Source organism: Apus apus, chromosome 3 (assembly GCF_020740795.1).
Source record: "Apus apus isolate bApuApu2 chromosome 3, bApuApu2.pri.cur, whole genome shotgun sequence".
Taxonomy (NCBI): domain Eukaryota; kingdom Metazoa; phylum Chordata; class Aves; order Apodiformes; family Apodidae; genus Apus; species Apus apus.
The window spans coordinates 49,885,183-49,912,885 of record NC_067284.1 but is presented as its reverse complement, the minus strand read 5'-3'; positions in this window follow the sequence as shown (position 1 = coordinate 49,912,885).

The window sequence follows — 27,703 nt, the reverse complement described above, 5'->3', positions numbered from 1 at the left end:
AAGGGGCAATGGGTGCAAACTGGAGCATAGGAGGCTCCATGTAAATATCAGAAAAAACTTCTTTACTGTGAGTGAGAGAGCACTGGAACTGGCTGCCCAGAGAGGTTGTGGAGTCTCCTTCACTGGAGACATTCAAAACTCACCTGGACAAGTTCCTGTGCAATGTGCTCTGGGTGATCCTGCTCTGGCAGGGTGTTGGGCTAGATGATCTTCCGAGGTCCCTTCCAACCCCTAGGATTCTGTGATTCTGTGATTCTGTGTGATTCTGTGACCCCACTGAGAGATTGTGGAGCTGGTCCTAGCATTTGAAGGAACAGGATTTTGCTGCCAAAGGAACTGGCACTCTGTAGCAAAATTGTGCTGCTTTCAGCAAGCTACTGGCTGTCAGGCACTTGCTGGTCTCTGTGCTCTTGCATTAGATGCAATTTTTCAAATGACAGTTGTGTTGACTCACTTCCTGGGTGAGTATTGATATTTAATACTCTCTGTGACAAGACTCCATCCCAAGTATGTTTCTTAGTAAAGACTTTCGTTCTCACGTTCACAACTGGACAAGTAATCCCTGGCTGATTTAAAAACCTATTTGTTGATCCAGAGCATCCTCTTTAAATGTATTGGTTGAACTGCTTATTGACTGTTATCAATAATATACTCCTAGTGAATTTCTAAAGAAGACTGCTCAGCTCTAATTCTCTTCTTACACAGTCTTACTCCAAGTCTATATTAATCACATTCTGAATATCTTCTCTAGCATGTCAAACAAGCCTGATCTGAGAATCAGAAACAGCTCATTATGTATTTCTTATTTGCTTGCTGAGCTATCAATCCAGCCAGTTACACAAGGGATTCTGCCCATTAAGGGCTTTTACTCTGTAACATGATGAACTTTGTTTTCTCATTAATAAGTGCGTTAAAAACAAATTGTAAAATATATAGAAAGGTTATTAAGACTTGTATAATGAAATACATGTTAGCTCATAACTCAGCCACCAGCTAAAAGTCGCTTGCCTATTAAAAAGAAATTGTGCTTTAGTCCACTCACTCAGGGCAGTGTATGTGGGAGAGGGAAAAAAAATGGGAGCAGTTCAAAGAAACAAGAGGAAGGGGATGCTTATCACATAACTGATTAAACTTGCATTGTCTCTTGGCTTTAAAGCAGCATGGTTTAAGCACATGGGTCAAAAAAACAGAAGCGACCAAAAAAAATCTAACCAATTGGCTTCATCCTGGCTCAAACCAGGACACCATCACTCAGCAAGACCAGTGACTGTAAGTGTACCAGCAATTTTTTTCTGATGGAGCAGATTTCAGTATTTGGACGTAACAGTCATGGAATATTTCTGGGCAGAGTGCCACAGACCTATTCTGGCTCTGGGTGCTCTGCTCTCACAGCCTTGCCCTCCCCTCCTTGGTTTTGCCAAAGCATGACTGAGCCACTGAGCATGAAGAATTTCCACTCACATCCTAATTTTCTTTGCTGCCTGCAGAAGACAGGAATCAGTGATGGTCTCAGCCCTGCATGCTCAGATAACTCCTCTGGAAATCTGTCTGGACCGAGACAGGGCCAAACTTCTGCTATGCAAAAGGAGGTAGTAAGCATCCTTACACTTCAGAGAATGGGTTGTTTTCAAGATGTGGCAGCCTGATTCCTTCTTAATATGAAGCAGAAGTACCTGTGATGCAGCAATTTTCACTGGATTGCACTATAATGGGCACAGCAGGGTTTTTTCCTCCAATACACCTTGATTTCTTGTTTGGGGATGCTGTTTGTTGCTTAGCTACCAGATGCTGCCACAGCTGAAAAGTGCTGCTTACTGGGCTGACAAGAAGAAATTGCTTCTTCACAAAGAAGAGAGGAAAGGAATTATCTTCTGGAGACACTGCCAGTATGAAGCAGGCAATAATGCAGTGGGAAGAATGGGGTAACATCAACAGAAGATTTTACGGGTACTTTGTTGTTCTAGATTTGGCTTAAAAGTAATAAACAATCTTCCACCCTGTGAATGTCACCAAACCCTAACAAAAAAACCCCAACAACCAACCAAAAAAAGACCAAAAAAAAAAAGAACAATAAACAACTGCACAAATCTGCTGCCAGAAGTTGCATGACCTTCTCCTGAAGTGGGTCCTCTTCAAGCAAGAAGAGTTCCTGTCTCTGGTCATAGCAGATCAGTAATGTTGCTGCACCAGCTTTACACCTGTAAGCAAATTTGCTTCTGTATAGTTTGCAATTCTGTCCGTGTTAATGAAGTAATTGTGTTTTGGAATTATTGTTTTTACTAATTCCATTAGGAGTTTTATGTGCTTCTGGCTTGCTTCAATAAGCATTTAAGAAGAGTTTTAATGGAACATCAAGTATTACAGAGAATTACACAAAAAGCTTAGAGTAATGGAAGAGGTTTTAGCTTCTGTTTTGAACTAAATTGCACTGGGTTGCTGGATGAAATCTCCCTTTTGTGCAAAGGAAAGAAGGTTTGTTATCACACATAGCGTCCTATATATGTATATGGCTGTGTGTATGTCTATATATCTACACCCATACTATATCTCCCAAATAGTAGCTTTGTTTCCCCGGTTCACACAATGTTTTCATCTAACCGACACAAGGATATGCAAAAGTTCATTTGCATAAAATGTATGGTGTACAAAACTTAGTGTTTTCAAACAGCACCAAAAACCTGGGCTTTATTTTCTGCATTTATTTACTTGGCTACATGTTGGCTGAGTTGCCTAACAAGAAACATCCAATATATTTTAAATTGTTAATATGCACCTTCCCAGACACAAAAGCACTATTACAGACTCCCAGCTCTTTCTCCACAATCAATGCACAATCAGTTATGCCTCCCCAAGCTGGCTCAAAAGAGGCTGAGGTCTGTAACACACAGAAATCTACCAGGGCAATGGCCATAAAACCCCCACCTTTGGATCTGAAGCTGCAAGCTGAATTCTCTCATTCCAAAGATCTGGAAGTCTCCAGGTTTGTGGACATTTTGCTTTTGTTTCTCCCTTCCTCTGCCCCCACCACCCTGAGCTTCAAGTCAGCATTTACTGTCCAGTGCTGGAACTGGAACTGACATGACAGAAACTTTCCTCTGGCTCTTGTGGACATATGTTCACGCTTAATTTAACCCCTACCTAGCCTTATTTGCACAAGGGAGGAGACAAATCTTTCCGAGCAGAGGCAGGATGGGCAAGTATGAGGTCTATGCATACAGACAGCTGCAGTTTGGTTCTGACCACAGTTGCCCATTGGTATGCAGATGGCCAGATGCATGAAAACCTGTTGGTCAACCTTAGCACATGGGGGAATTTACAGGTGGGGAACACTTCTGCCTCCAGAAATCATAAGGCATTTTGTATTCAAGGCAGTGCCAAACAAAGCTCAGCTGATGTCAATGAACTGGCTCCCACTGCCTTTGGTGCAACTGGGACAGTCCTCCAGTGACCAAGATGGGAAGATGATTGACTGACTATTATACACCGTTGACTGGCTGATAACTGCAGGAAAGAATCAATGACAGATGTGATTAATGCTTAATTAAGAAAGATAAAAGACAACTCCCCTTGGCTAATTTGCTCCCCTGAACTTGCTTGCACTTTATTTCAAAGTGAGACTTAGAAAGGCAAAGCTAGTGTGTCAAGCATTGCAACTAACTCCATTTGCCTGGAGAAGTTAGCATAATCCTAGCTGGGCCTGGAGACTGGCTCTCTAAGGGATTCTGTCCTTACAAGAAGATAGGGCAGTTGGTGTGCTGCCAGAGCACATTTATTACAGAGAAAGAAGTGAGCACAGCAGCTCTGCTTGGCTGACTGCCCAAACCACTCCAGAGCAGGCATGTTGGACTGACAGACTTTGTCTGAATAGCACCAAAACTTGAGCTGCTGCTCACGGCTGCTTTGCCTTCTTGTTCCCAGCAAGGTCTGAGGAAGGCAGCTGCTTTCTGCACCTACTCTACGATGTAAAGTGAGACAGAGTGTCTTTAAATGGTCAGGAGAAGCAAAAATGTCTCCTGTCACCTCTAAGACAGTGCATCCTTCTTCCACTGTCCCCACCATTCCCTGTGCAGCTGAGACTTTTGTAGTGGGACATTTAACTTGCTGTTATAGACAGTCACTATGTCCCTTATTATGTCTGAGAATTGAAAAAGTAAAAAAAAAAAAAAAAAAAAAAGGGGAAAATATAACTATAATCTCATATCTCTTGGGCTAACTGACATGCCAATGTTTGCTAGGTGTCTTTAGGGACTGACTTTCAAAACTTTGAGATTTTCTTGTGCTCAGGCTGCCTAGAAGCTGCCTAGAAGCTGCCTGGCACCAGTTTTTGCTTACAGCAGAGCATATAGTCATGTAATTGTTTTGGTTGGAAAGACTGTTAAGATCAAGTCCAACTGTAAACCCAACACTACCAAGTCCACACCTAGGCCATGTTCCTAAGCACCACATCTACATGTCTTTTAAATACCTCCAAGGATGGTGACTCAACCAGTTCTCTGGGCAGCCTGTTCCAATGCTTGACAATCCTTTCAGTGAAAATATTTTTCCTAATATTGAGTCTAAACCTCTCCTGGCACAGCTTGAGGCCATTTCCTCTTGTTTTATCACTTTTTACTTGGGAGAAGAGACAGACCCCCACCTTGCTATAACCTCCTTTCAGGTAGTTGTAGAGATTGATAAAGTCTTCCCTCAGCCTCCTTTTCTCTGAGCTAAACAATCCTGGTTCCCTCCTCATAAGACTTCTATGTCCTCATAGACTGGTAGAGTCCAAAACCTGGCAGAAACCTCCAGGCAAAGCTGTAATATATTTAATAGAACCAACAGTGCAGATTTCCATATATCATGTATGCACTCAATTTAGAAGAGAAAAGATAAACCAGGGACATTTCAGGGGAAAATCACTCGGTGGCACAGAACCCGTGTATACCCACCCCGCAGGCAGCAGCGCTTGTGCCAGCAAGGCCACCCCAGAACAAAGGCAGTTGCCTGCAGGGAAGCAAGCCCTTCTTCCAGGAACATCAGGCAGTGCAGGATATCAAGTCCTAAGAAAATACTGCATTCCCCCAAATCATTTCCATGTGTGGGGAATGAAGCATAGGGAGGATTATTTGCCATAGCTTCTTTCCAAGGATTATGTAAGAGAGAAGCAGTAATAAAGATGTCTTACGAGGGAACATTTGTTTCCACGCTGGGAACAACATCCTGACTCAGAAGGCTGGGTGTGGCCACACCATCTGAGGAGTCAGACACTAAAGTACAGAGGGAGCCACTGGCCACGTTGAGGAATGGACTTTGCATTCCATAAGAGCAACCATAATGGTTTTTTTCTTTCTTAAAATGAAGACACACAAATGAAAACCACATTGAAAAACATCATCAAAATTACTGCTGAACTTGCAGACACCGCTGTAGATCTTCCTAATCCCTCACCTACTGCATGATTTGCCTATGTAAGCAAAGCATCGTGGAAATGTGTCAGGGAAAAGTGAGCTGTTACATGGGTGATTATAAACAGTCCATGTGTCTGCATCAACACAAACTCTGCTCTGATTCCTGTCTGCTTACTACTGTGTGTGTCAAGAGGTTCAACCAAGGTCAAGAAACGAGATTAGTTCTGGTGTCTGGTGAGGCTGCCTATGTGCTATTGCTGATAAGGTTGTTCCAAGTGGGACTGGAAAGAAGACTATTGGGGAAGAGTGGCCAGCAAAGCAAAAGGCTTAGTAGCCTGCATAGGCCAAGGGTTATTTCAGGGCATATTCATCTGGCAGCCAGGATCTCCAGGGAGAAGCCAAGCTGCTTCTATTGGAGGAGAAATCCTTGCTGGATTTCTGGGAAGAAACAAACTTCTAATCTTTCTTTGGCCTGTTTTGAATCTTAATCCAACACTTTTATGCAAAGCAAACTATGCACCTACCAGTTGCCCTTCTGGAAGGATAGACCCACCCCATCCCTGCTCTGCTTCAACCAGCAGACATCAGCTAAAACAGGGTCCAACAAAACTACTATAACTGCTGTGTGAACCAAGCAGGAGAAGAAAGAATTGAGGATATTGGCTGGCATAGGGCAGGACATACTCCTACAATCCCAAGACAGACTTTGTCTTGGGGATATTGACCACCAGCTCATCAGCTGGTGTACTTATGATGGCATATTGTGAAAGGGCAATCTTCTCAATTATCTTTCATTGAATATTTCCCATCCTTTCATCTTAGAACCGCAAAGCACTTTATAAACACAAGTTAGACTGCAAAACACCCCCAAATTCAATCAACCAATTTCCGCAGCCCTTACACCAGTTGAGAAAGTTTTTTATATATTTGTTTTCATTAGTTATGTTTAATTACTGAGTGTCTAAACATCCATTGTAAAACTAGTAGAGAAAATTAATTTTATTCCATTACTGTCTTTGAAAAGTCTATGTCATCCAGTACTGTGTTATGGTAAAATGCTCTCTCTAACACGACTTTCCTGTAATTTGAAGCCAGCGGTTTTAGCTTCACTCTGAATCACCAATCTCATGAGTAATTTTTCTATTAGTTTGCAACTAAATGTTATCCTAGAGGTAAAATGAAACATTTCTCCTACCTGAACCATGGTACATTTTACTCAGGCATGTACCACCGGGCAGTTGTGAAGAGCTGGGAGCTCCTGTGACCAAGAGCTGGGCAGAAAGCACTGGTCTGTGTGTCTCTTCTAGGCTCAAGAGGCTCTTCGTGGCATGGCTGAAATAGCAGATTAGGATATATGAAATTCAACAGACATTCATCTGGAGACTGAACTAGGTCTCCTGTGTGAGGCAAAACTAAATAAATTGTATTGAAATTTCCTGAATTAAGCAAATAACCTGGAAAAAAAAAGTTTCAAATCAGCTCCAAATGAGAGCAAGAAAAGTAACACCAAAAGTAGAAAAAGTTGTTTGAACAAAACAGCTTTTCACACAAAAGCAAGTAGCTTCACTGTAGCTTTTAAAAATAAATTCAATCAGGGACCATCTCTAAAGAGCACAGCTTCAACATGAAAAGTTTTAAATGTTATGCCTTAAAAATGTTCTAATGGGCTTTTACAACCTTTCCAATAGTTTTTTTTTCCTTCCTTTAAAATGGCTTAAAAACTTTGATGTTAATTTCTGACTGGTATCAGTCCACTCCACAAGGCTTTTTGTGTAAGAAAGTAAAAAAAATTAATTCCAGTTTGACTTTTTTCCCCTGCCCTGTTCAAAAAAGTGCTAATCACACCACTACCACCCTGCAGCAGTTGTTTTCCCACTGCATCCTAACAGCAGGAATTGTATCTATTTCCCACACTCCCTGTCTGCCTTACAGATCCAGGCGGGGTCTGTACAGTACCTAGCAGCAGGACACTTGATTCTCCTTTTCCCTGAGGCATTTTAATACTTTGCAAGATTAACATTTTTAGCATGATTAGCATGCTGAAAAAGGAGGGCAGTTGTTACTGTAGCATTCATAAGGGTACAAATAAATCCATCTGTTGAGTAGATGCAAACACAGCCATTGGAAAACAAATGCTTGGTTTTTTTCTTCTTTCTTTTTCTCTACCTGTTTATTGAGAGGTGCTAAAATAAAACAAAACATGAATAACAATCCCATTGCCTGCCTCCTACACTTTTAAATTGTTCTCCTGCAGTAGCCTAATTAACAGCTTCTAGTTAGGCACAAAACCACACAACATTGCTGTTAATTACGGACATTGCACTGCCAGGATAAAATAAGAATTGTGAAAAAATAAAAAAGTTAAAGACCAGTTTCAGTCACTTCCATGCTGTGCAAGTGTGGTGGTTTGTATCCAAGAGTGCCAGATTTTGTCAAGGTTCTTGAAAGGAATCAGACAGAAAATATTCTGCAAGCTGCAAGTTCGCACAATGGCAAACAAGTAGACTTCAAAGTAGTGTTCAGAAATAGAAGAAGAGTAAGTCGCAACAGACCGGCTGAACTGTGCCACAGCCAGGGAGCTGCAGCCCAGGACTTTGGTCCCTACCATACAAAAAAGATGTGGGCAGGCTGGGGAGGGTCCACACAAGGGCCATGAAGATGACCAAAGGCCTGGGAAGACTGTCAGGAAAGTCTGAGAGAACTGGGTTTTAAGCCTGGAGAAGAGACAGCTTGGGGGAGACTTCATTGCCATGTTCCAATATTTAAAGGGTGGCTACCAAGATGAGGAAGACTCCCTGTTTTCAAGGACAAAAGGGTAAAGGGTGCAAGTTACTTCTGGGCAGATTCCAACTGGACACAAGAGGAAAATGTTACACAATGAGAAGAGCTGGACATTGGAATAATCTCCCCAGGGAAGTGGTAGGTTCCCAAGCACTTTCAAGATTCAGCTGGACAGGGTGCTGGGCTGTCTTGTCTGGACTGTGTTTTTGCTAAGAAAGGTTGGATCAGATGATATTACCTGGTGTTCTATGCTTCTATGACTTAAGTGTATAATTTTACAGACACATTCATTATATGACAGTTTTGAGGTATATCCCAAGACCAGATACCAGCTTTGGAGACAACAGACCTAGAAAAAACTTCTAAAGCTGACTTTACAGCAAGAGCCCACACGTCTGAGCAGAGAGCAGTCAGCTCAGCACCCTGCTACCACCCCTGCTCATGGTTTGGACACTGTGGACATACTCTGGGGGTATTTCTGCAACTCACAGGGCAAGAGATAGGCAGGCTTGGCATGATTGTGCCTGGAGAGTAGAGGTGAGATAGCCAAAGTAGGCCACTTTGGACAGTGTTTAGGACTCAGCCCTTACACCACCAAGTTGAGACTTTCCCTGATCTCCATGCCACACCCTGATGACCAATTTGCAAAGCCAGTTGCTCAAGACTGAGTGAAACCCAGCAGCACAGCATACATCTACTCTTCGGTTTCTCCTCATCTAATTCTCAAACCAGGAGGCACTGGTGTCATTTTTCTCCCCTGCTATCAGCAAATAGTGTTTCATATTAATAACAAGTCAAGATAACTAAGTCCACCTCTAAGTCAGGAGAGTAGCATCTTCTTGAATCACTGTAATTAAAATGTAAACATCTGTACATTGCACCTCCACCATGTGTTTCCCACAAGTATCCCTCACTGGCATTACATGGTGAATTCCTTGTAAACACACCAGGATTTTTGCAAAACACTGGCAATCATGCTTTAAGTTGCCAAATACTTCTTGACACATTTCTATCTCTTGATAATACTGCTGTGCACATGACAGCTACAACCAGATAATTATTATTTTTGTGATGGTGCAAGGTTTATTCCTTATTGGGGTGGAATGAAACAGCAGTTGCTTGGTTCATTTTCAGTATACAGTATATAGCATATTTAAATCTGAATTGTATATATTCTGCACCATTATGTCCTCTGTAGGGCTGGCAACATCTGGAATCCAATGACATGCTGAATCAGTGTTAACATTGCCCAAGAGTCCCAGCTGGCTGCTGGTATCAGCAACCTCTCAGATGGTTTTTAAAATAAAAAAATTTGCAGCAGCAAGTAGTCCCAAGAAGTGAATCCCCTCCAAAACCACAGTCTGCTATTGCCCAATTCTTCAGCTTGCCTCTAAGCAGTTTATTAAAATGCTTTGCAATTTATTTCTTTTTTGTTTTTAAATTGGAGTTCAAACTGAACATTTTGGTTTGGGTGGAGGGGAGCTAAATTAAAGCAGAGATCAATTTTAAAAGTATCTTTCACTTCAATGGCAATCTTAATTTTGAAAGTGTTAAAATGAAATGCTACTTTTTATTTGGTTTTGTTATTTCCCCAAGCAAAGCAATATGTACGAACCCACCCAAAATCTTAAGTGTTTCCATTGCCCTTAAATTACAGTTGTGGTCCCAGACAAGAAAAAAAAAAACAAATCCCAGGTATTCCCTGGCAGTAATATAGCCAGGGACATGAGGTAGAGCAGCACGTGCCCAGAAATCACTCGTGGCCCTTTTCAGAGCAAGTGGCACAAATGGTGACCATCAGATTTCATCTTTCTGGTCTTCTCTCAAGTCACCAGCCAGGTGCTGGCAGTCAGCGGGAGCAGCAGATTTCCAAGGCCAAGCTCCAGGTCTGTCTCCAGTAACCAGAGATGTCTGAACCTGTGATCCCTATGTTCAGTTGATTGCATGGCTGCTCACTTCTGGGAGGTGATTTGCTGCTGGCTGCTGTTATTACACATGGTTATGAGATTAGTGTATCTGAACATGGGTGTTCATGATTCCAGGCATTTGTAGTTTGGGATTATTTTCTACAAATAGTTGTGGCTTGGAGTCCTATACTCTGTCGTCATTTGGATTATGACTTTTGTTAGCACACAGTCATTACTCAGCTCTGATAAAACTATATCAGAAAAAAGATCATCTCAGCAAAGCTGATAAGAAGTTAGACCCTCTCATGTTAAAAGGCAGCTAACTTCTTGTTCCAGGCATGGATAAATAGGGCTGACGGTGGAATAAAAAGTTATTTGCCTTTACCAAACTCTCTTTATAGGGAGAAATATGATTTACAAAGAAGAATACGTAGCACATTGCTCCAAGTAACCATAAAACTAGATGGCTGGCAAACACTTATCTGAACAGCTTATCCTCCCACTGTTTCCATTACGCTCACTGGTTAGGCAAGAAATACCACAAGACAACATATTCTCTGGGAAAACCTGAAGGTCCTAACCCACATGTCAGTAGCAATCACATAAATTTAGGGCTGACCGCCATTTTGTAAACATTGATACTTTTTCAAAGTAGCTGGTTTGGTTGCTGTTTGTCTTTTGGAAATGAATTTTAAAAGAAAAAAATAAAAAGGGGGGCAATTCACTTGCTTCAATAACAAGGCAATCACAGCAAAAGCCGAGATGTTGTTATTTAAGATGTTAGTTTTTGGCTAAATTTGCATGAATTTTAATTGCTGAAGAAAAACATGAAATGTTGTATTATTTTTTTTTCCCCTGAAATTCATTGCCACTTCTTGGTGCTGTTTCTGCCTAGCAGGAGAAGCAGTACAGGAATGCGGAGTTGCACCCACACCATTATTGCCCATTTTTCTGTTCTCATACGTATAAGGCAGAAAGTAACCCAACATACCTGAACCTCAGTAAAGAGGCTCCCATCACCTCCCGCCCTTTTTTTCACGTGTTGTGTTTTGAAACCCAAAAGATAGATTATAAGTTCACAGAATTACAGACTGATCTGGGTTGGAAGGGACTTAAAGATCATTTAGTTCCAACTCCCCTGCTAGGGACAGGAAGGGACACCTCCCATTAGATCATGGTGCTCCAAGCCCCATCCAACCTGGCCGTGATCAATAACCCTTCAGACCAGGGTTACTGAGCTGTTCCATGGTGTATGGGGAGGGTGTGTGAATTTGTCTGACACCTCCTCCAACAACATATTCTTCTGTTGTCACCAACACAAGCACTGAACTGAAGTTCACCTTCACACTGGTCAGAGCAAACTGTGGTGCATCTCTCCCATACCGCTTGGGTGACAGTGTGGCCCAGTGCCTTTAGGTGCAATTCATCTTTGTACTGCTTGTGAGTCTGAGTTTCCCATCAAGCATTCACACCTCATTTTTTATTGATTAACGTAGGTTGGAAAGGTTTGGAAAAAAAGGTGGTTGAGGCACATGGGGGGAAAAAAGAAAGAATAAAGAGGTTCTAAGTCTGCTCTTCCAGTGATTTACAAGAGTGTATTTTCCATAAGATTGAAAACCAGTAACAGTAAAGCTATTTTTAATCTCTTCTGGAACAAATCCATTTCTGAAAGTTTGACTGGCAAGCCCCAGCAAGCCAATTTGCACCTAAAATCTTCCACTTGTTCACTTTCATTCCACTTTGAGAACTGCCGTAGAAATTCAGGGTTGCTTGGTGTCCGAGTCTTTTTGTAGTGTTGCTTGTTGTTACAGAATATAAAGTGTAGAAGAATCAGAACTGAGGCTTCCTTTTCCCCCCTTAATAACTGTATTATGCTGTCATTCAGCTTCACAGCAGGGATGAAAAACTCTCCTTTGAATTATTGGCATGTCAGTAATTCGCTTTCTGAAGGAAAAATACCCTCCAAAACCCATCAAAGTGTACCTTTCTTTTAACGTGGACAACATTTCATGACCCTTTTTTCTGTGACAGATTAAGTCATTTGTGCAATGAACTCTGACATGAGTATTAATAACCTGCTCCTTGTTTTCTGCATGCTTGTTCACTCACTTTGTCACTGATCATGATGACAGTATCCAAATGTCTTTATGCATTAGAGCAGTTTAGTCATATAGGACTGATTCTTCTGCCCTTCCTCCAGCTTGTTGCTTTCAAAACCTCTTTCCATGTGCTACCAGATAAGCCAAGCCAGGTTTTGCTCCAACTGTGAAGCAGCTTGGATTGAGGGCAGCTGGAAGATGGGGAGTCACAGGGTGAGGTGCACTCACAGTGTATTCAGCCATCATGGGATTGAAACCATGTCTGTAAGTCACAGTCACTTTTAATAAGCTCTTGAAAAAGTAAATCCTGGGCATTCAGTCTCCTGGAAGGGAGCTGTACCTCCCACAGCAAAACAGCCATGTGCTGCTTTTCCCTCTGCCAAGGTACAAGAAAACAGGATGATCTCCTAAACAGACTACATGGTGCAAAGAAAACTGTACATCTTTTCACATGCAGCAACCACACCAAGATGCACACAGACTGGAAGGATGGCTCCGCTGTTTCTTCTCTCATTTATTCTCCAGAGAGCTGTTGTTAAAAATAGTTTGCTTTTGATGTACCTGCATAGACAATATATAGACAAGCTGCTGACCATAGGGGCTTACACACAGAGCTTGCCTGTTCATCACTCACCCTATGTTTGTTCAAGATCCACAAAGGTTTGCAGTTCCAGAGCTGAACTTGGGGTGAGCAGTTCCAACAAATCCCAAATCTCAAAGGTGAACTCAAACAGCTCAGCTTCACCTTGCATATCAAAAGCTTACATAATTATGGAGATAAAGGTATATGGGAGCCCTGATGTACTCAGAAGGCTGGTGAACTCTAGCCTACACCCAGGGATGGTTTTCCTTTGCTCAGATCTGCTTGGGAATTACATGTTTAATTTTTTTTTTCTTAAATGAGCATTAAAAAAGCAGTGACTGCATAGAGTTGCTTCTACAAACAGATTAATGCATCACTGTTTCCTGAATAACCACTTCTATTGCTATTCTGCCACTCAGTACTACAAAAATTAAAGGTGTACCATTAAAAAATACTAAGCCATGCACCACGTAGCACCATTCACCTGCCAGAATCAGCAGTTGCTTCTTCCTAAACAAGTTTTTTAAAGGGAAACAAAAATAATTAGAAATGTTTTCCCATTAAACCTGCTGTGCAGCCACAGACTCGAGCTTCTAATTTGCTGCAGACCTCAAACCATGTTGGGGTCCAAACTATCGTCTTAAATGTTGCTGCAAAGGCTTTTCACAGCCTGAAGTTGAACACAAATCCTGTATCAAGAGACATGGTACATACAGCCTTGTGTCCTTTAGCTACAAGATAGTCTTCTTTCCTACAAAAGGCATCTGAACAGAGGGGTAGCAGTCTCAGATCCTGCTGAACCCACAGGGATGGGAATAACCTTGGTGTGGCCACTACAAGGGGTTTTGGGCAAGTTACTTAACCTCTCCGCTTTTTCTGGTGTTAAAACAAGGTGAGCAAGCCTGAGGTCATTCTGTAAAGCACTGCATTGACTCTGTAACATCAAAGTTCAGGACAAAAGGAAGTAACTTCACTGGAATTTATGTATACTTCCACTTATAAATATTTTGCTAACCTGAGGCTGAAATCATTTTCCTTACATTGAATGTATATTTCTTTTGAAGAAAGTAGTTTGTAAAACATTCTGGCTGCAGGGCAGGAGAAAGTTAAGCAGGTCCACAGCTGCTTGACTTCTGCTCTGGTATCTCTGCAGCACTTCACAATCTTTGCTAAGACAAGCACTCTTCTGCTGGGTTTGGTCCATTCTCCTTGTAGCAACAGGACTGCTGCTCAGAGGTGAAACGGCACAACAGTTTTGGTATAATTTGGGCTCCTTGCATGAATATTTGTTTACTGCGTAAGGACAGGCTGAAGACAGGCTGAGTGAGTTGGGTTTGTTCAGCCTGGAGAAGGCTCTGGAGAAACCTTGGAGCAGCTTCTAATACTCTAAGGGGCTACAGGAAAGCTGGGGAAGGACTTTTTACAAGAGTATGTAGTAATAAGATGAGGGGGAATGGTTTCAAGCTGCATGAGGGTCAATTTAGAATAGATGTTAGGAAGAAATCCTTTACTGTGAAGGTGGTGAGACACTGGAACAGGTTGCCCAGGGAAGCTGTGGCTACCCCATACCTGAAAGTGTTCAGGGCCAGGTTGGATGAGGCTTGGAACAACCTGATCCCCTATGGCAGGGGGGTTGAAACTAGATGATCTTTAAGGTCCCTTCCAATGCAAACCATTCTAAGATTCCATGATAGTCAATAAATATTTTCATAATAGTTGTCCCATCAGTAACTGTGGGGGGTCTGAATGTCACAATAAAAGCACCAAAATAAATCTGTGTGACTTGGAGAGAGCTACCCAAGCCCTTCACTGGGAAAGACACATGAGCCGAGCCCAGTCCTGTTCCAACACAGCCCAAGGAACAAACACTTCCAGGCACCCAACTGCCTCATAGAGCAAATGCTGAGCTGGGACAGCAGCAAGGTGTCTGGGAGGAGACACACGACAAACCTTACAGCCAAAACCAACCAGGAAGCTGTGCAGAAGCCAGTCTGCAAATTCTGCATACTTCAGCTGTTAAAAAAACAGAGCTGTGCTGAGCACTGCCCAACTCACCAGCACATCCACTGATAAATGAGGAACTGCCTTTGCTAACTGCCCCACACACAGTAACAGAGGGGGTGATACTTCAGTAGTTTTTGGTTTGTTTCTTTTAATAAACATATGAACCCAAGTTTTTCCCACCAAAAAAGCTAGGGATCCCACAGAACAGCCAAAGCAGCAAAATAATAATAAAAAAGTTACCTTTCATTTGCTGGCCAAAGTACAGTATGGAATAGAGCAATAGAGCAGAGGACCAAAAAAAGACCCCTCAGCAAAGTCTCAGCAGCCACTGCTGACAGGCAGGCTGCAGATCTGTGCTGGGGCAACTGACCTCAGCCATCTACAAGCCCACCAGGCCAGCCAGTTGTCTGGCCAGCTGTGACTGAAGCTGCTGCAGAGCTTTTCCCACTAGGATTTCTAATTAAAATACAAAGAAGATTAAATCAACAAAAACAGAACATCACACATAAAATGCTTAATCACATACAAGAGATGCTGAGCAGATGCTTGTGTCCCTGGCTCTACACACATCTGAGCTTGCCATGCTACTGAAGGCCTGTTTCAGCTTGTGGGGCTGATGTTATGATATGTGCTCCTCAGGTGATTTGGCTATTAGGTTAATCTCTGGGCCTCAGTTTCCACACCTGTGAAAAAAAGGTAACATTTCTCCTGTAAGGACTGTGAAGAACTGAGCAAGAACAGAGAAAATGTGCTCAGTTGTGAGAGTGGAATCAACCCAACAATGCTCAGGGAAAATCCCTACTGGGCCTGTCCTGCAACTTGGACCTAGCTAGTCTCATTCCCTGCTACAAATGGTGGGAGCCTAACAAAGCAAGCAGCTGCTGCTGCTCCTGAGGCTTTGGATTTGCAGCCACAGTGAGATGTTGGATCCTCATGACATTGCCTGGTGTTTATGAGCAAAAAGAAATACCCTCCAGTGCTGCTAATCGCTCCCACTGCTTCACAGGCCCTGTTTTAGCACTCCAAAAACACTAATTAAACTTTGTGACCCCCTCTGAAAAGCTTGACTGGCAGGGACAGTTGGGTTACTGGTCCTATTCCCACCACACTCCCAGCACAGAGGCTAGGGCTGCTTGTGAATGGGCCACTGAACCACCCCAGGGCACTATAGGTGCTTAAAGGCTTAAAGTATTTGCTATAAAATGCTGTCTAATGCATCTGCTATAGCTGTGCCACCTCCTGTGCTGGGCTGCATGTGGATCTACTCATATTTATAACATTCCTGTGTTCTCCACAGCCCTTTCAGAAGCTTGTTTGGCTGTTTGGAGCATGTATCCCTTCTCCAGGGCACTCAGGGCAAATATGAAACCCTCTAGGGGAACTGGTAGAAGAAAAGCAAAACTGGCAACACAGAGGGATCATAAGTGATGTGAGGATTTCAGCTGCTGTTCAGCCTGCCCTTACTAGGTGCACCCTTCAGGGGAGTATTGGCCATCAGTCCTCATTAGGCTGCCCAACATCCCTCCCTTCCTCTCCCCATGCCCACCCCCTGCCTCTCCAGTTGGCTTTTACTGCAGCGCTGCTGAGATCTGCTGAAATGCTGAATTTCAGCTGCATAAAGCCTGAGGTCTGCTGAGTCAGGCCCTGCAAACTCACATTTTTCACTTTTAATATGTGAAAGAAAAAATGGTTTGGGCAATGCCTTCTCTAAACAGACTAGACATAGTAACGTGTTTGGTACATAGTGAACAGAAGTGGCTAAAATTGAAGGTCTGTCAGGTTTTTTCATTACAAACTGTACAGTTGGATCTTTACTTCTCAGCTGCAAATAGCTGTAGGCTGAAACTTGGCAATACGATCTCTGACAAAAAGTGCACTTTTATTTTCTGAACCTTTTTCTTTGGTGCTCATTTTTGTGTTTTGCATCCGTAAAGAAGCAGTGATCTGCTGTTAGAGATACTTTTGCCATCCCTGTGTAGTGGAGAAGAGCTGACAGCCTGTACTTAAAGGTGATCTGTCTTAGTAGTGCAGGCTTGTAGCTGACCCTTTGACGATTTTAACATAGCTTTAGGAGTGTGAAAATAGAGCTATGGGCTAAAGCTATACTGTCAAAAGGAAAAGAGCAATGAATTCCTCCTCAATGTGATATATACATACGGTGGCTAGCTGTGACATATTTTTCCCTCTGATTTTACAGCACTGTCTTTGTTAAGCTGACAAGCTGTTAAGTGGAAATAAACACACCCAGCACAGATGTCTGTCTGTCCAGGGCATTGAACTTCCCAGCAGGATTCTCAGCTGCCTCGGTACCTGCAAAAATCTGACATGCAAAATTGTGAGTGGGAGATAAGTGTAAAAAAACCCAGAGAAGTCTTATGGCAGAAAGCACTGAGGCAAATCACATCACGGACTTTGTTGTCACTCTTACCTAGACTGTCTCTGTCCTTCAGTGGAAAATCTCTTCCTCATAACAGCATTTTGGCCTGACTGTGAATAGCTCCTCACTTTTCTGTATCAAATATATGTATTTATTTTGTTCCCCATTTACTGGCAGAGGGGACTCTTTGATGCTTTTTCTCCTATGGAGACTGTTTTCCAGTTGCTATGGCCATGAACAGCCAGAGAAGCAAGGTTCCCAGGAACCGGAGAAAAATGCAGTCAGTGACAGCTTAGCACAGTGTTTCAAAGGAATAAATGAATTGTTCTGACTAATAGGTCACACAGGCTCTGACATAAAGTTCAGATCTCAGACTTCAAGCCTGGCTGCAAATAGTTGGAATTTGGTAAAAGGACATTTTTTCCTCCAGGATTACCTCAGTCTGTTTGGGCTGTTGAGAAATCTGTAGTCAATTTAAGAAGTTCATCATGCTCAAAACAAGAAAACAAAACATCAAGGAAGATAGAGATTTTAGCAGATTTTTTTTTTTTTTCCTGAAAATTTTTTGATGTTTCTTCAGGAGGTGTGGTGGACCGTTCTGCCCAAATGTACATTTGCCAGGAACTTAAATCACCTTCACGGGCCCTGTCCAAGATCTGGAGGCTGTACCCTGGCAGCAGATTCAGGGCTGGGGTGGATTTTCTCAGGGAAGTTCATTTTGATGTTAAACACCCAAAATGAACCCAGGGACTCTCTTGAGGGCTGTGACCACAAACTGCCTAAAGAATAGATAAAACAGAGGGATGCAGGAGGTGCCCCATTAGCCCTCAAGGAGTGCTACAGCACAGCCTTGGGGGACATGGGAATTGAGGTTGGGAATGGACACCAGGATATTTTACATCCAATTCCTTGTTTCTGAAGGTAGGTAACTTTAGAGGATGATGAAAGACATTTTTCCAAGGCAGACTGAACACATCCCTGTAAGAGTTTACCCTAAATCCCAATGCTAAAAGGTGGGGACCATCCAACAGCTGTTCTGAAAACATTTCACCTTGAAGTTCACTTAGCTTTTATTTTAAAAGATAAAGATGCATTTATCATCTGCTTCCCAAATTCCATAAGCTTTGACTTAAAACCAAAGCCAGCAAAGTAAAAGTCGCCATTTGTGCATTGGTGGCTTGGATGCTATTGTCATCTGTAAGCTTCCCCATTTCTCTCTGTGTCTTTTACATTTTCAGCCTTAATGCTGTCCTGCAGCAATGAGTTTCACAGTTGAATTGCACACATTTTAAGAAAGGATTCTCCTCCCTCTTAACTAAGAGCCTGCCTTGAACTTCAAAGCTGTTTTTTTTAGTGTGTATAAATAAACTGCAAGCTTGCAAGGGAATATGGGACTCCTCATTTAGTTCAAGGTGCATAATAAGGATGTATGAGCTCAAACTTACTTAGTTCTGTGGGTCTGTATTTGAGATAGCTGAAAAAACTTCTCATTACTCTTTGGTTGCATAGATTGAAATTTAAACCTCAACTCAAAGAGAAAATTAGTCTCAGAGCCTCAGCGTGAAGCAGGAAGCACATCCACCTGATCCGCAAAAACCCCTTCTTGGGACACTGTGTTGCACTCAAAAAGTGAAATATTTTCCAGTGAATGGCAGCTCAGAGATTAATTATTTTACAGTGTTACCTGCTCTACTTGGGTGCATTTTCTGCTCATTTTCTTCTACTGTGTCAATACCTCTGATTCGCCATGGTCTGGTTAGTGCTTAGGGAGCAGCGAGCATCCTGCACAGCTATTTGTGCAAAGCTGAATCTGACTGTCAGCAATTTGTTATTGTTACCTCCTGCTGCATGATAAGGATGTTTTCTGCAGGGTGACAGCTGAGTAATCTCTCACTGCATGTACCTCAGGTTTAAAAAAAAAATTAAAAAAATAAAAAAAGGATGAAGAAAATCTCCTGTCCCTAAAGGCTGCCACGCATGCAAGTGTAAGGAGACAACAAACAGCCTGGACTCTAGAGATAAACTAAATAATTACCTGGTGGTTATTAGTAACCTATTAACACAAACCTGATTTTATCATTGCAGGTAAAGTTTTGTATGAAAATGTTTGATGAGCAGTGACAAAGGTTTTACTCCCTGCCATGGCAGCCCACAACACCCTTGGGAGAGCATAGCAGTAAAATCACAAAAACTCCTGTTCAAGTGAAAGGATAAATGATGACTGTGGGAAGCACCTGAAAAGAAGGGAATTGGTCCAATACGTTCACAGATATTTGCTTCCAGAAGCCCAAAGCTGAACATCCACTCTAGGCTGGCACAATATTCCTGAGACATTCTTTTGCATTGAAAGAAAAAATATATATATACACACACATACACATAAATATACTTTTTCATCTTTTTAAGTTACAAGAATGATTTCCCATCTTCAGCCATTTAGGGAGAAAACATCCCTGTGACTCAGGACAGAAGGACTGCCTGCTTTTGAAACATCACAGCTTTTGTGTTTGCCATGAAAGCTGCAGCAGCAGCCACGGCTGAGCCTCAGGTAGTTTGTTGGGGGTTTTTGTCTGTGGGTTTTGGGGTTTAATTTTGGATTTGTTTTGTTTTGGTTTTTTTTTGTGAGAATAGGTAAAATAGTTAAGTTTTGAAATAGCTAATCACCCTCCCATTGAGCTGTCCCAAGGATAGTTTCAAAGAAAATGACAGAAGATTGCTGATTACTCCATGTATTTTTAGACAACAAGCAGGACAACAGCGAGGCTTTGAGAAGGATGGCTGTGGCAGGCTGAGCAGGAGCCTGCCAGAAAGTGTCACGACCCTGCCACCTTGTGACAAGGCGCTACAACTGCAAAACCACGAAGCCTGCAAGCCCTGGAGCTTTCAGATGGACCTAGCTCTCCACCGGGATGCCCAGAGGTCAAAACAAGGGCAGGTGGCCACCAAGGTTTCACGCAGAGCCCAAGGTAGAGGTGAAGTCACTGGTGTGAAATTTGGGAACTAGACCCTTTCTGTGGGTGATGGTGTCTTGGCCTCTCCCTGCACCCGAGCTCTATCCTAGGCCCTGTTTTGCCAACATCCAGCTGCTGTCTTAGGAGCTGGCAAGGGTCAAAGCTTTTTAGAAGATCTCTGAGCTGCCCGGACAGGAGGGGAAATACTCCCACCACAGGGAACTGGATGTCAGGAGCTCCCACATGGAGCAGTGAGAGCAGTGGTCCTTACCAGAGAGTGCAGATATAATTTTTCAGTGGTTGGCTCTGCTTCTCCTCCTAGACAGGGCCCTGCAGAGTCCTTCAAACTTGGCTATTTAAGAGAGGGGAAAAATAGGTTAGCCAAGTTTTTTATCCAGACTTATGTGATGTTTTTGTCTGCTTTGCATCTTCTTGCCTTCCTTGTCCTAAGAAAGCAGCTGCCTTTGGCCTTCTAAGGGGAAGTTTTATGTAATGCTTGAAAAAAAAAAACCAACAAAAAAGCAAGTGTCTTATTTTGAAAGCCTCAGCCAAGGAGACACGTTATCACAGCTTGTCCATCCTCAATGCATGCAGAGCTGTGGCACTCAGCCAGTGCTGCTCCTCCGTTTTGTTCCCAAAACTGCCAGAAGTGAAGGTTACTTTGGTTTTCCATTGTTCTGGTTTTCCTGCAAAAGGTCTTTTAGTGCCATTAGGTCGTGATGGAAAAGGCCTTCCTGCCTCACATGCTATGTGCCAGGTTCCACAAGGTGCAGCAGCTTTCACTCAACCTGGGCAGGAGTTTCTTCTTCCACTGACCAGCTGCCCCAAAAAGAACCAGCTCACTTCATGCTGAGCTCAATAGAGATAGGCACACAGACATATTTGTGCCTCTGAAACTGTAAAGGATGAGAGGTCACCTTTGGGACAGAGGTGCATTATCTTCTTTAATATTTGCTTTGCTGAGATGGAGAGACCTCAAGGAAAAATTTTTCATTCCAAGAGTTTTCCAAGAGTAATTGCTTGCTACAAAATTGCAACACAGGGAAGCAGAGTTCTCAGAGGCATGTTGGATAAGGCTAAGTGCACAGACAAAAATTAAGACAAGCATAGCCAGCTATCTGTTGTCACAATTTAGGAAAAACAGGTGTCCAGTACCTTGGTGGGGTCACTGGTGGCTCCACAGGACATCAACAAGGCCACCTGGAATACAGCTTAAAAAGTGAACTGGCAAATTTCGGTGACAAATGATAGAATGAAATTTAAAGTATTTGCTCAACACCACAATGCTCAGCTTTTCACAGATATTGTAACTGGTTGATTTCATCATCAATCAGAAGACAACATGTGTGGTTATGTAGTCCTGAAAGTAACCAGTCAAGTAAAGGAAGAAAGAGGAAAAACAAGAGGTTCAGCATCATCGCTGGTGTAAGAACAATGGGATGGCAAGTAAGGGTAGCAGAGTTCAAAATAACAGGAGGAGACAGTTATTCATGACATGGCTCAGAGGTTTAGGGAAGTAATTGCTGGAGGATGGTGTGGACACAAACAGGTTCCTTAGGTTCAAAAGCATGTAGAGAAGAAACTCTCTAAGGGTCACTAAATACATGAACCCACAGCCCCATCAGGAAATTCTTGAATGAAAAATAATTCTACAAAGGGAGAGCAGTATCATAAGTGCCTGCCCTTTTATTTCTGTCTTCAAGGTATGGTTTCAGATATATTTTTAAATTTTTTAAAATAGTATTTTAAAATAGCATAACATTAAGTAGTATTAAAAGTAGTATTTTTACACTATTGCAGAAATAAGAATTGCCAGCAATGGGGCCTGGCCAATCTTTGTGGAGCAGAGCCACAGAAAACTCTAACAGAAATTTGATGGGATAAGTCACTCCACAGTCAGTGCAAACTTCCAGATGAGTTGGCAATTCAACTCATCTACATCAGAAACCTAACTAGGACAAGCCAACCTTGAGCACCACGAATAGCAAGATAATAAGAGACACATTGAGGACATGCCTTAAGAATATCACCAATATAACTTCCACATCAAGTGGATGTAGCCTTAAAAAGCACCACACAAAAAACAGAGAAGTTGTCCAAATCTTACATAAAAAGCTTAAAATAACCCCCAAACCAGCTTAAACAGAATGGGACACATCTAAGACAACTAGCAGACATTCCCAAATAGCCTATATATTTGAGACTGAGGAAGAACAAGCAGGAAAAGAAAGTGACTTTTCAGTGGGGCAGGTTCCATAGAGATTTATATTCCTATAACGGAATTTCTTACTTGACCTGTGTTCAAATACACACTGGGAGTCCTCACACTCTGGGAGCATTTTTTGGATACACAGTCTGGATAATTCTGGAAACAAACTTTGGAATAAAAGGATGTTAAATGTTTTATTTAGCTGTATTGCTTATGTCACTTGAGTCATGGTCCCCCTTGAACAACTGCATTATGTCACGTAGCCAGTAGCTCTCAGATCAAATCTTAGTAGCAAATGCTAAACTGCAACAGTTTACTGACCCATTGAAAATTATTTTACACCTACACACTTCAATCACCAAGACTTTCAGTGCAAGAATCTACAGGAAATGGGAACCTGAAGTAACACCACGTCTGCAGCTCTTTCATCAAGCTGGGCCAGCACTGCCAGGCTGGAAAGTAGGAATTTGTTGAGTGGAGGCACTGCATATTTGGAGGTACAAAACTATGGTTATTTATCCTTTTCCATCCTCATCTTTTGTATGATAGATGTCTTTTGTAGAAAATCAGATTCTTACATCTGGGTACAAAGATCCTATCTTTTCAGAGGTTGTCTTAAGACAGCCAAAGCCATTAGTCAGTGGTAGAAGAGACGGACAGATTCAGTGGAAACGGTGCATGCAGAAGCTCCTGTCCATTGTAATAGGAATTAAAGAACATCAGGCACTGAGAATAGAATACTTGAAATGCAGGCCTAATAAGTACACCTTATGAAGTTTTTTTATTTAGCATCTCTGGGCAACTGGCTTGATGAAACAGGTTTTTAAGTGGAAGATATTTGATTTCACACCTAGACCCTTGTTTACGGATTTGTTGCTTAATGCACAAGAACAGGTAGATTTTCTGTAATAGGATCAAGATAGATAGATAGATAGATAGATAGATAGATAGATAGATAGATAGATAGATAGATAGATGTAATTTTGTTATATATATTACAAAAATCTAGTTGGATAAATCCATGCACAGAGCAGTGCTAAAGAAAGAACCATCCTTTTAAAAATCTACCCAGTGTTAATTTACTCTTCTAGATTTGTACCATCTGGTATATTTGCAGTAACGTTCTGATGTATCCAAGCTGACACACAATTACCTCTAAGGACATTTATAGACTGTCTATTCATATTCAGCAAATATGGCAGCACCAAGATTTAAGCAGTGAGTTCTTAACACTGATACAATGAACTCCTGAGGGACTCTCTAATCACAGAAGCTGGCAGGCCACTGTCCACTTAAACAGTTAAGTAACTCCATGCTAGGTGTATTTTTGAAAGCCTCCTTTGCCCAGAAGAAACAAATCTGCTTGGAGAGACAATGTTTGAAAACCTGTCAGAATCCATTTGTACACATTTGTATCCCAGCACAAGGTAGGGGATTGCAAACAGCAGGAGGGCTGGTACTTCTAAGCCTTCATTATGCATCTTAGCTATGTCAAGAGAGGAGAAATACTTACCACTGAATCACATATGCCCTGAAGATGTAGTTTAGGAGCTTTTGGATAGATAATTGATTAAAATAGTCCTTGAGCTGAACATAAAGGCAGGTCACAGGTGCGTCTTCTGAACTGAGTAGCAAGTATCCCTTCATCAGCTTTCTTGGTAGGATCAAATTACAAAAGTGTTTTTGCAGTGTTTGATACCTACTAGGAAAGCAGCAGTAAATGAGAAAAAAAGAAGGGGGATCAGAAGAAGGGCATGACACAGAGAATTTGCAGAGTTATTGCTGTTTCATATGATATGCCACAGTAGATGCTTGGGATCTGTGTATGTTAGTTTGAAATCAGCAAATCAGTGTAATTGAAGATGCTTAGTTCTGCCAGTGAAGGTTAATAAAAGTTCTTTAAATAATAGGCTTGTAAATGTACAAGTTGTCTCTGTCCCCATGCTGAGCCCACTGGAGGTCAATGAACATAGACAGCACTGTCTAGGGTCTGGGCTACCCTGCCTTGCCTTTAGACCTCCTCCACCTGGTTAAGTGGCAGTGACAATTCCCAGTGCTACCTGAAAAAGTCCATAGAGCTCCTGGCCAGGGTTTAAGCCTGAAGTATCCCTTTCTCTGGAATTCAAAGGCACATTACAGAACAATTTATTTGCAGTGTAAGTGGAGCTTAGAGACAGAGCAGTCATAGGTCCTGTTATTCTCAGCTTTGGTGTGGGTGGATTCACACACCAGTGACTTCTACTTTGAGTATGAGACTATAAAAGCCTGTCAACAGCAGAGACACTTTCTGAAACCTCCCTGCCTTTGTTAGCACCAGCTGAGAGTCATGCAGTCTTTCGAGCTGGAGGTGATCAGCCACCAGCAACGGATTTAACACCACGGCAATTACACCTCATAGATTAGATTGGGGCCTGATGACATGGTGTTAAGAATGCCTGTGGCAACCAGCAACCTGTCTGTCTTCAGGCTGCTTGCAAGCAAGAAGATAATTTGCCTGTCCCACGATATCATGTGCTCTTACATTTTACAGAACGATTGGCAGTGGAAACTTTATGAAAAGGAAAGGATTTCTGAAGACTCCTACTGAAAGTAAAAGCTATCCAAGGGAGAAGAAAACTGTCTAATGCCTCTGAAAATCCCATAGGAGTGGACTGCAGACATATTTCTGCAGGCATGATAGTTTAAGGAATAAATAAATGAGAACATAGCATGGAAACAGAAATTAATTCTAGATTTTATGTGCTGGGATGGACAGGATCCTTTGGTTTCCTCTTGAGTAAGAGTTTGCATGGTGCCTGTGTGTACGTGTGTGGAATGAGCGTTGCATAGCTCGGGTAACAGGTCTGCGGGCACAGTACCGCAATGAGAGGAAGGGAAGAGATGCAAGAAGGAGGGGAAGGATAATTTAATTTGGAAGGATTATTTTTTGTTCTCTAGTAGCAGGCATTTAGGGATTAACAGTTTTGCTCTTACCTTGGTCTTGGCTGAAGGTGTTTTACTATGCAGAGTGCAGTAAGAGCATGTAAGAAATCAAATTGATCCCAGAGCTGTGAGCAGCTTCTGCCCAAATACCATGTGCTCAGCGTGCATGTGTACATATGTCTGGTGCACACGCTGGCAGAACATACAGGAGCTACAGAGGAAGAGCCTGTCTTTAAAAAGACAGTAAGACAGCCATTTCTGCAATAAGAACAGATACATTCCGCACCATACATGACTACAGGAGCATTTATCCAGCAGATGGCAACAACAGACCAGTTTGTAGCACAAGGCCAGCCTTCACTGGCTGTGAAAAAAGCTCTGTGCTGTGTGTGCAGTACCCAACACACCTTCCTCAGACTGGCTTCTTCTATTCCCTGTGTCATAGCCACTTAGTACCACAGGGCACAGTTAAAGTCAGAAGAAATAATCAGCGCTGGAGCTCTTGGCTTCTGACTTCATTGTGTTTACAAGCCTTAAAACACACTCTGCATTTTAAACAGCCTAAAAATGTGGCTCTCTTTGAATAAGCTTAATTTATCTCGTATGTATCCTTTTGCAAAATGATACTGTAAGGAAAGATTAGGTTGGGAACACAGATAAACATGAATCATAAAAAAGTAAAGTGTCCAAACCAATGTTTTATCAAAAGGTGTCTCTTCCCTGCCACGTGCAGAAGTTGGGTTAATGGACCAAACTTTTAACCATATTCTTTTCATTGCTTCTGAGCCATCTTAAACAGTTGCTTTTAGGAAATGCTCATTAGCACCTCGGAAAGTGATTATGCTGCTTGAAACGGTGGACTCGGCTCCTGGCCTCTAGGGAAAAGAATTTTCCTGTGGAACCTGGGTACGGCAGACACTGATATCCATGGAACTATCAGGCATTCTCCACTGCTTAGCTGCATCTTTCTTTGCCCAGGCCCTGGGGAAGTTATATTTAGTAATCATCATCCCTGTGCCATTGTTTTTCCATCCAGCTTATGACAGCACTATTGTTTTTAATAAACAGCAATGTTGTTTTGGTATTTGCAACGTATAATAAGAATGAACATGGAAGACATACAGCACAAGGTAAACTTACAGCTGAAGGCTCCAGTCTTTTTCTCCAAAACTCGAGTTATATGTAGCTTTACCTTTAAGCTGTAGTAGAGGCCAGATTCAGGCAGTGAAAATGATTGCTCAGGTGGAATTCAAAGCTAGGGGAACCCTGGAAAGGCTGTGTATGGCTGTGAACACGGACTGATATTCATTGGAAATAAAAAAATTGAAATAATTATCAATCCTCTGCAGAAATTATACATGGGATGGGCAGGAGAGAAACACCTGAGAGCCAAAGCCATGATTCAGTGGTATGTAAGATAGCAATTTTACAGTGTGGCTCTACACAATTTAATTTTCACTGAATCCAGTGAGTGGTGGCCATCCAGGGCAGGTGTCATGCCAGCTGTGGCTCAGGAGGAGGAAATGTCAAGCCCCAGCAGGTTATTGTCCCCAGGCCTATCTAGTTTCTCAGGAAAAGGGTGATATGGGTTGTCATTATTACCATTTGCTAAATGAAATAGCTGCTGTAGTGCTCCATCCATCCTCACTTGACTGGCACTCTGTCATGCTGCAGCTGAATGTCACAATTTAGCTGTGTTCTCCTTTGCTGTGTATTTTCTGTTCAGGGGACTGCAATGCTATTTTCACTATTTTCTGCTCTCAAGTACTTCTTCAAGAATATATCTTCAAGAAAACAAAACAAAACAAAAACAAAGAAAAAAACAACCAGTATGTTGAAGAGCAAACTGCCTAAAGATCTTTTATCACTCATGTAAACTCATGACACACTCATTTGCTGTACGTGTTATCTTTACATTAATACAGCTTCCAAATGACAGGAATAAATCCAAACCAAAGGGAGAAAGTTTCCCTTTGCTCCCGTTTCAATACAGGGGCAGAATTATCACTTTAGAAATAACTTTCCTCTGTCATTGGTAAAAGTAAAATAATCCGACATATGAATGGCTGCCACACCACAGCACACAAAGCTACTGCTTTTAATTAGTTAAACTGAGGGCTTTTCAGTTGTTCCTCTGCTCTTCTAATGAGGAGGGCTGTGAGGTGTCTTTGAACTAGCTAGAGACTTGAAAGATTTAGTAAACAAGGATTCTTTATACCATTTCTGGTAAGAGCTTGTCCTGACAGATGTCTTCTTCCTCCTGAGGTTTAGACTACAGTTTGATTTTTTTTTTTTTTTTCCCCTTAACCTCTGAAGCATTTCATAACATGATGGGCAAAAGCCCAGCAGTAATTAGCCTGATTGAGCATTGGAAGTGTAGATGGAAGAAATGGCTGGAAATCCTTACTGTTCTCCAAGCTGACACTGATGGGTCCTTAGGCCTCAATCATGACTCACACATTTTTGAGATGCCCTGGCTGGCA